This window comes from Brachyhypopomus gauderio, chromosome 6 (genome assembly GCF_052324685.1).
Source record: "Brachyhypopomus gauderio isolate BG-103 chromosome 6, BGAUD_0.2, whole genome shotgun sequence".
NCBI lineage: Eukaryota > Metazoa > Chordata > Actinopteri > Gymnotiformes > Hypopomidae > Brachyhypopomus > Brachyhypopomus gauderio.
Window position 1 is genome coordinate 5,028,029 of NC_135216.1, and position 10,261 is coordinate 5,038,289.

Consider the following 10,261-nt stretch of genomic DNA (forward strand, 5'->3'; position numbering starts at 1 on the left):
ACAACGGACCGCAGGGACCGGTGGGACCGAACGACAGGCCGCAGGGACCGGTGGGACCGGACGAGGGGCCGCCGGGCCGACATCATCAGAGGGCAAGATGGCTGGGCCGGACCGATACCATCGGGAGGTGGGGACGCCATGCAGATGCCATCGGGAGGCGGGGCCGCCGAGCAGATGCCATCGGGAGGCGGGGCCGCCGAGCAGACGCCATCGGGAGGCGGGGCCGCCGAGCAGACGCCATCGGGAGGCGGGGCCGCTGAGCAGATGCCATCGGGAGGCGGGGCCGCTGAGCAGACACAGTCATCGGAAGGCGGGGCTGCCGGGATGCAGTCATCGGAAGGCGGGGCCGCTGGGACGCAGTCATGGGGGGGCGGGGTCGCCGGAACGCAGTCATCGGGGGGCATGGACGACCCCATCCGGGTCGCGGGAACAGGAGGCAGGGGTGACGAAGATGCGACAGTGTGTGTCGGGGTCACCGAGGCGATGTCGTCTGGAGTCGGGACCACCGGGCTTCCAAGTTCCAAGGAACAGGTGATGACAATGACACAGGGGCGTGGTAATTAACAGGGAATCACGGAGACAAACGAGCAGGGCGGGATGAACGGGCAAGGAACACAGACACGAGGGATCCCGGAGTGACAGCTAAGGGAGGGGGGCACGGCCATACGTGACACATTTTTATAAGCGTTTCAAGGTGAAGATTTAAAATCTGATTAAAAAAATTTCAGAATGGGTAATGATCTTAGTCAATCTCCCTTTTAATTTTCATCTTTTTGTCCCTGTAGTCTTGCTTTAACCAAACAATGTAAGTTTCATTTTTGGTACATACAGAGGACGTAAAGAAGATACAGCAATTGTCCAAGAATCTTACATCAAGTATGTATCTGTGTCTATGCTGTTCCACACACACTAAAACACCAGAGGTCGCACTCGTCAGAATACTAATTGTCTAAATTTTTCACATCACACACACTACACAGACTCAGGAAACCTTACCCCTCCAAGATATTTTGTTGAAATGTTTTTGTTTAGTACTGGGTGGCTAACAAATGGACATTAGTGGATTGTATAAGGATTGTATAAGGATTATTAGTGGATTAAAATATTACTGGTCACAATCTGTGACCAGATTGCTCTTTTATTTTAAAAAATCACAGGAAGTTATACTATGCAGAATCCAGATTCTTGCAGCGCCATTCAACAAGGAGGAGGTCTGGGGAGTGATTCAGTCTATGTTTTTGAGGAAGGCCCCAGGATTGGACGGAAGAGAGAAAAAGGTCTGCACTGATCAAAATGATTTACCTCCAAATGAACCCGCCCCCCCCCCCCCCATCATGTGACGCTGTCAGTCACTTGTCATACTGACAGTCAACGTCATCCTGTCAATTATGCTGTCATTCATCCATGTTCCTATCAAAATTAAGCAATGTGATTTATTATGTTTTTAAATAGTTTTAGTACAATTTTGATCTTCATCTCCGATTCTCAGCCACTCTGATTCTCTGATTCTCGGCTCTCAGAGTGCCGTGCACTATAACATAGCTGACCCAAGCCCCCTCCCCATGTCCATGACCCATTTCCCTAGTCACACACACACGTGCTTAAACTTTGTCTGACTCTTTCAGAATATGTTCCCCCCACCTAGGTCTGCACATGTCAAGTCAAATAAAAATTTATTTATATAGCACTTTTTACAACAGTTGTTGTCACAAAGTAGCTTTACAAGTGTCTGAGTCCAAGCCCCCAGTGAACTTTATTAATCCTAGAGGGAAAGACGATTATTACAGCAGCACAGTTACAATGAGAGAAAGAACAATAATTAAGGTATCAGAAGTAATGAATATATAATATAGAAGAAATTGAAGATATGAAATATAACAGTATGAAAGCAATAGATATCAAATTGAAGATGAAAAGTGCAAGATAGTGGCATGAGTATTATGCAGTAATAGTGCAGTAAGTACCAGTGTTTTAATTAAGTGCAGTGTAACGCGTAGCGCGCTGCGGAGCGATGAGGTGGACACACATGCTGAGGAGAGCGAGATTTAATAAGGGGAATTTCGTAATCGAGGTCGTAGTCACAGGCAGGGGTCATAACGGGTGACCCATCCAGATGAGACAGATACGTGGGCATGACAAAACAGACGACGACAAAGCAGGGGAACCACAAAGAAGGGAAACACAGAACAACGGGGACAGCAATTTCCACAAGGCAGCGATGACAGAACATAGATCCAAAAGAACACCAAAGCACAATCGATCATCAAACCACAATAGAACAACCACGAAAGAATGAATAACCGACAAGGGGCTAGGGAACCACAGGGACTATAAGAACACGGAACTAACAAGACATAGCTGATAACACTGACGACACGGGCGTGGCAGACAGAGGAAACCAGGGTAACAGACAAGCAGGACGGGATAAACGAGCAAGGAACACACAGACACTAGGAACAGGGACACCGGATTGACAGCTAGGAGAGGGGGGCGTAGCCCTACGTGACACTCAGTGACTGAGCTCAACAACAGTAATGATAACAGAGTTAATATTGATGAAGGACAAAGTGACAGTGCACAATGATATGGGAGAATGTTATAAAGACCAGCTGGTGTAGACTAAATACAATTGAGCAGGACCTGATTAGTCATTGCTGTGCAGTAATGACTGGCACAGTGGAGAGCTGTAGTACAGCGTGATCGCAGTTGGTATGAATGATCTCCTGTACTGATCTTTGTTGTAGCAGAGCTGGATGAGTCTGTTGCTAAAGGTGCTCCTCTGTCTGACAAGTAGCTCATGGAGAGGGTGTGATGTGTTGTCTAGTATAGCAGTGAGTTTGTTGAGTGACCTTCTTTCCACCACTTCCTCAAAACCATACAGTGGGCAGCCCAGAACTGAGCTGGCTTTCCTGATCAGTTTGTTGAGCTTCCTGGTGTTTCCTGGTGTTGCTGCTTCCACAACAGACTGCTGCAAAGAGGATAGCACCAGCAACAACAGACTGGTAGAAGATCTCCAACAACTTGCTGCACACATTAAAGGACCTGAGTCGTCTCAGAAAGTATAGTCTGCTCATCCCCTTCTTGTAGACAGCATCAGTGTTGGCTTTCCAGTCCAGTTTGTTGTCCAGCAGCACACCCAGGTATTTGTAGGAGTCCACCAGCTCAACAGCCTGACCCATGATGGTGACTGGGCAGATTGTGGACCTCTTCCTTCTGAATTGCACCACCATCTCCTTGTTTTGGTCATATTGATGATCAAGTGGTTGCTTTTACACCACCCAACAAATCTGTCCACAAGGTCTCTGTATTCTCCTTCCTGTTCATCTTTGATGCACCCAACCACCACTGAGTCGTCAGAAAATTTCTAAAGGTGACAGAAAGCTTGAATATAATTTTAATATTATGACTAATGCATAATATGGTGTAATTGAAAAAAAAATACTGCCTACCTATTAACATCTCTTTCACCTAATTCTTGACTTGATCAGTTGCAAAGACATCTTGTTCCAGCCAAAAGAGGCAGAAAGATGGATCAAGGAATGCAGACATCAAGTAAAGGTTATCTCCAAATGGAATTTCTTCAGCAAGCTGAACTGGCACATTCTGGCATTTACAAAGATCCCTTTAAAACGCTGATGAAGTGATGTTTGCAGTGCTTTTATGAAACTGACAAGATGACGAGATGTATTCAGCATGGTGGTGAGGTGACTGTTAAGGGACAGTACACAGGGGAGAGCTGCACTAACAGTCACTACCTTCTCCCCTTGTGTGAGGTCTGTAGCTTGAAGAAAAGGGGCCAGAATTTCTACAAGTTCTTTAAGCTGACTCCATTCTCGAGCTGACAGGCACAGCCCTTTATGTCCCTGAGTTTCCAGCAGAACATTTAGATTTTGGAGATCCAGATCAGTGACTGCCTCACAGGTGTTAAGTTCCATCTTGTTTACACAGCAGATGGGATGCTGGGATTGGCTCCATATTGAGCCTCAAATGCTTCCTTCATGCTACATGTAGAATGCAGCAAACTGCAAAATTTTGTCAATTTTGCCATTGCATTGTTTATACATTTTGTTTCCTTCAGTGCATCTCGCACAACAAGTTGCAGGGAATGTGCAAAACACTGTAAGTGCTGCTGCTGACAACTTCTCTGGATGGATTCTACATCATCCTGGAACTCTTCACTCGTTTCCTCCCATAAGTTGCCATTTTCCAGATCATTCTCACTATCTTCACTATCAGTCACAGTAGAGGGGAAACGCTGTGAAAGCTTTTTTCACATTAGCAGCATTATCAGAGATTATGTTTTTGTGTTTTATGTTAAAGTTGTCACATATCTCTACAAACTTTTCACTTATCCTTTGTCCCGTGTGTGACCCTGTGAAACACTCACAACTTAAAAGGACTGACTGTAGTCTTGGGACATTCTTCTCAGGTTCCATAAAATGAGATGTTATACCTAAAAAGCCAGGCACGCTCCTGTCAGTCTAGATATACACAGTCACAGAAACAATTTCTGTCTTCTCTAACTTGGATTTTAACTTGGACATTGTGTGTGCTGCAAGCTCACTTAGACGCCTGGTTACTGTGCTGCGTCTTGGTGGGCAATATTTCTCCTCTACCACTGCCATAAATATTTTAAAGCTAGGCTTGTCAATCAAAGACAAGGGGAGGTTGCAAGAAATAATAAGGTCATGGATTATTGATTCAGTGATGGCCTTATGTCTGGGATGTCCCTGGCTGTAGACTTACACTCCTTTTGCGTGAGTCAGAAAAGAGTCAATGCTGCTCTGTCCCTCTCCACTTTTTTTGCTTTACAGAATTCAGAAAACCTGTAGATAAACATGGATATCTATTTGGAATAGTAATTAGGCTTCCCAAATATATTAGTTTGTAATATGTACCAAATTAGCCTTGATAAAAAAATAGCTTAAAATACTGCACGTTACAGCTTATTTTTATTGGAATGTAGAGGCCAAAACATTATATTAAATGCCTCTCCTTTTAAAAATATCCAGTCAATACCAAGCTAACTGGGTAAACATTAGTTATTATAAGTTACACAGTAACACACTAACTGTGACGCTAAGCTTGTTTGGAGCAGATGCTAGGTGGGTTTTCAGGTGGCGAATAAAATTTGATGTGGTGGCACCAGCGTCCTGTATTTTAACGCCACACACGCTGCAGTTTGTTGCTCTTTCATTTGCTACTTGAGCAAAGTTTTTGTACCCAAAACATATAATGAAAGGTGTAACAGAAGCGAGCGTCCTCACCAGTGCCGCCATAATCGCGATGGTTTGCGACGCGCGTGTTTGCGTCACGTAACGTTACGTCAGCGGGACGTGAAAAGCATGCAGACAGGCAGAGATCATCAAATGAAACACAAAAGAACATTTCAAATAAAAGATTGTTCACGAGTCTCAAATCACGAGTCCAAGTCAAGTCTGAAGTCACTGTATATGTGACTTAAGTGCAGTGATACTAAGTAACGCGTTACTCTAATTTTACCACTTTTTTCGGTAACGAGTAATATAACGCGCTACTATTTCCAGTCCAGTAATCAGATTAAAGTTATGTATCCAAATAACTGTGCGTTAACTGTGCGTTACTATTTTTATTTTCCTTAGTAAAAATATATATTTTATCTTTCTTCTTGGCTCAGTTCTACTTTTGCGTCTGACCGTAGCGCTCGACTCCGCACGCTGCGCGCAACCCTGTGAAAGCGCGAACACGTTTTACAAGTCATTTTTTGCAGTGTCCTCCCGAAACGATATGTGGTAGTATAAAGAAACACCCCTCAAAAACAGGGGAAGGAAGATTTACCTGATGAATTTTAATGTTGCTTTGTGTTCCACGTTTGAAAAGTGCTGGAATTTTGACTAACGTAGCCTACTTTAAAATGCTTGAAATTGTAATGGTATTTCGTTTCACAAGCTGTTTGACTGAACAGTTCGCTTGTATTACGTTTACAAATAAATTTACAAATAATACCGCGCAGCTACACAAACGTAATGTCAGGAGATACTGTAGCGACTAATACTCCTCACGGCGAGTCTTGCCCTTTAAGTGACACTGGGGCGGCGGCGACGGCGCCCGCCAGCATTGCGTTATCAATAAAGTTTCCCTCCTCTGGATTTTTGGATTAAGCAGTTTCTGCCTCGGTTACCGAACCTGCTCCAATACATTGTTGCTGTCAAAAATGTACTTCCAATAAAGTGGGTATTGGAAAAATTTATTTTGCTGCTGAATGTAACTATTAAAGTAACTTGTAATCTAACGTAGTTACTTTTAAAATCAAGTAATCAGTAACGTAACTAAGTTACTTTTAAAAGGAGTAATCTGTAATCAGTAATCAGATAATTTTTCAAGGTAACTTAGCCATCACTGTTTAAGTGCGACTTGAGTATGAGTCCCAAACTCGAGTCCCTATCTCTGAGGAGAGCACAGTTCCCTGTGGAGCACCGATGTTGCTGACCAGACGATCAGACTGGCAGGTTCCAGTTCTCACATACTGGGGTCTAGCAGACAGGTAGTCCAGGACCCAGTGGATCATGGGCTTATCCACCATCATCTTAATCAGATTTCCTTCAGTATGATGGGTTGAATAGTGGTAAAAGCACTTGAGAAGTCAAAAAAGGTGGCTCTCACAGATTTGTTGGCCTGGTCAAGATGATAGTGAGCATTCTGCAGTAAGTAAATCAGATATGACTTTTTCCTCAACACAGGTACTCTCTCCACTTTGAGACTCAGGTTGAAGAACTGCTGGAGGATCTCACACAGCTGAGAGGTGCAGACCTTTAGGACTCTTGGGACAATTCCATCAGGACCTGCAGCTTTGCCTAACTTCAGCTTCTCCACCTGCCTCTTCACCTGGTAGGCAGTCACCTCCAAAGGTGGAGGTGGATGTGTATCTGCAGACAATGGCTGTGAAGTGGTGGGGTGCAAAAAGGAATGAGAAAGCTGTTGAGGTGATGGGGGTGTGAACAGGGTGCTACTGGTGATGGGTGGGAGGGTGTGCTAAATCTATTGAAGAAAGCATTTAGCTCATTAGCTGTGTCCACACTACCCCCAGTAGCTTGTTGTTGACTGGAATTGAAGCCTGTGATCTTCTTCATTCCTGACCAGACTTCTTTGGCATTGTTCTGCTGTAGTTGGCCTTCCAACTTCCTGTTGTATGCCTCTGTAACGCAGCTCGTGCTGTGGAGCAGGGAGGCGAACACAAATGTTGAGGAATACCAAACTCAGAGTCGTACAAACAGGCAGGGGTTTCTCAGTCTCACCTTCAGCTGCTTTTGCACACTCCTAAGAAGTTCTTTGTCCCTCTGCTTGAAAGCCTGTTTCTTTTCAGGTCTATTGTATTTATATACAGACTTCTGTATGTAATTCCTATTCAGTCCTAAACTTCTTGATGGTTGGTAATAGTAGTCTAGGGCCATAGAGATACATCCATAGCAGAGGATGATTCGGTGTGGTGAGAGGGTCCAAGGCAGTGGGCTTATCCTTCATCCACAACTGGTTAGTCAGGGCAGTTGTGACGTGTGGCTCGTGGCGAAGGATGAGACACGGAATCCTTGCTGCGACAGACGTCACTGTTATTTTCCACAGGTGTTGCGCAATATCGCACGAGTAACGTTGAAACAAGCACACACAACGTGTAGACTTTAGACAATGACGAGCACAAGACACTGCAGGAATGCACATTAAATAGACAGACCACATCAACCCCACGTGATGACGAGACGAGCCACAGGTGAGACAGATAATTACAAGATGCACCCGCACCCACGGAGACACACTGACGCAGACGAATAGACGCAGACAACGTTAACACACACCCCAAAGGAAGGGTTTGGGGACCGTAACGTGACAGACGCCCCACCAAGGGCACTACCCGTCCCGGGGTGCCAACAGGACAGAGTGCCCCGAACCCACGTCAATGGGCGGATCCGAAGCGCCCAGTCCTGTGTCTGGGAGATGACCGCCCTCGGTGGAGAGTCCGCCACGAACAGCCTAGAACACCCTCCCTGGGAAGACGGGGGAAAACACATTAGACACATTTAACGGGACTGACACAAACATACAAACAGGAACACTTACACAGAGGAGCAAACGGGAAAAAGGGATTTGGTACACACACGGGAAGACACACAAAAACAGGAACTGACACACACGACAGTGGCGCCAGGAGGGAGGAAGCCGATCAGGGGAGAGAGTCTGGGAGCTGCTGGTGCTGCAGGCGCTGCGGTGGGTGGTCCTCCTCCTGCCCTTGCTGCAAACCCTCCACCGGGCGCAGCGCGGCTGGCGGACGCGCCAGGTGCAGCGCGGCTGGCGGACGCGCCAGGTGCAGCGCGGCTGGCGGACGCGCCAGGTGCAGCGCAGCTAGTCCCTCCTCTCGTGGACAGTATGGGAGTCCCTCTTCCCCCTGCGATCTCCTTCTGGACCCGGCAGTGGGAGCAGCTTCCTCTTCTTCCATCGCCTCCTCACTGGCCCGGCTCCAGCTCATGGGCTCCTCCGGGCTCTCACCCCTGGAGTAGTCCATGGCGCTGGCCTCGGAACGCTCGGAGGACACGGCCTCTTCAGGAGACCTCCTCCCCTTCACGGCCCCAGTGGAGTACTCAGACTGGAGCGAACCCCCTTCCTCCTCTTCCTGCTTGCTGGGCCTCCTCCCCTTCTTAGGTCGGGTGGTGTAACCTGGCATGGTGTCTCTGATCGGCTCGTCGTTCTGTGACGCGCGGCTCGTGGTGAAGGATGGGACACGGAATCCTTGCTGCGACAGACATCACTTTTATTTTCCACAGGTATTGCGCAATAGCGCACGAGTAACGTTGAAACAAGCACACACAACGTGTAGACTTTAGACAACGACGAGCACAAGACACTGTGCGAACGCACATTAAATAGACAGACCACATCAACCCCACGTGATGACGAGACGAGCCACAGGTGAGACAGATAATTACAAGACGCACGCGCACCCACGGAGACACACTGACGCAGACGAATAGACGCAGACAACGTTAACACGCCCCAAAGGAAGGGTTCGGGGACCGTAACGTGACAGCAGTGGGTTGAACCTTCATCATACAGTGGGGTGTGAAAGTTTGTCACCCTTGTTAATTTTCCTGATTTACTTTTATAAATTCAGTTAAATATATCATATAGGGGACAAACACAGTAATATTTGAGAAGTGAAATGAAGTTTATATGATTTACAGAAAGTGTGCAATAATTGTTTTGTGCATTTGGACGAAATATTATTGAGCTCTACAAACTGGTAGCGTTTAGTTAAGTAAGAATTAAACCATGAAAGGGCTGTGCCTGAGATTCCAACCCAGCTTTCTAACCATTCTAGCAAGATTTTGTGATCTATTGTGTCGAAAGCTAAAAAAAGTTTATCTTTTGCTTATGTGCCACATACTCCAACCATTGAATAGAAGAAGATGAAATCCAAATAAATAAATGAGGATTCAGTAAGCAACCCACTCAGACACTGCTGCATCAATTGTTGGAAGGTAGCCGGTGCATTGCACAATCCGAACAGCATCCGCTCAAATTCATATAGGCCTAGCGGAGTAACGAATGCTGTCTTCTTCCGATCTCGAGGGTCCATCCCCACCTGCCAATATCCATTAGCCAAATCCAAGGTGGAAAACCACCTAGACTGCGTCAATGTTGTCAAAGTTTCCTCAATCCTAGGCAAAGGGAAAGCATCCTTATGTGTAAGCTTCCAATAGTCCACACAAAATCGCCAACTCCCATCCTTCTTCCTAACCATCACAATCGGTGCGGCCCATGGACTAACACTCTCACGAATAATACCTTTATTCAGCATCTCAGCCAGCAAAACCTTGATTTCCTTATACATCTTAGAAGGTAAAGGGCGGTGCCTCTCTCGAATTGGCACAGTGTCACCAGTCAAAATGTGATGCTGGACCGCTTCAGTTTTTACAAGTCCTCATCACCAGTTGCAAACACCTTGCACTATTTCTGCAAAAAAATCTGGAACTCACATTGTTGTTGTGGAGTTAGACCGGCATCCCCAACTAGGAGATCCATCACCTGTCCTCAGGGACAGTGGTAACAGCCTCGACAATCTGCACCTGTACAGCCCCATCAGGTTCAGAGATCTCATTCCCCACATACTTCAGCCTGATCTACTCTGAATAATCGGCCCAACTTCTGATATTGCCCAACCGACACAATGTAAGGATTTACATTACGTATTCATACTGAAACTTGACCATGTCTTACTGTGGTTATTGTTCGA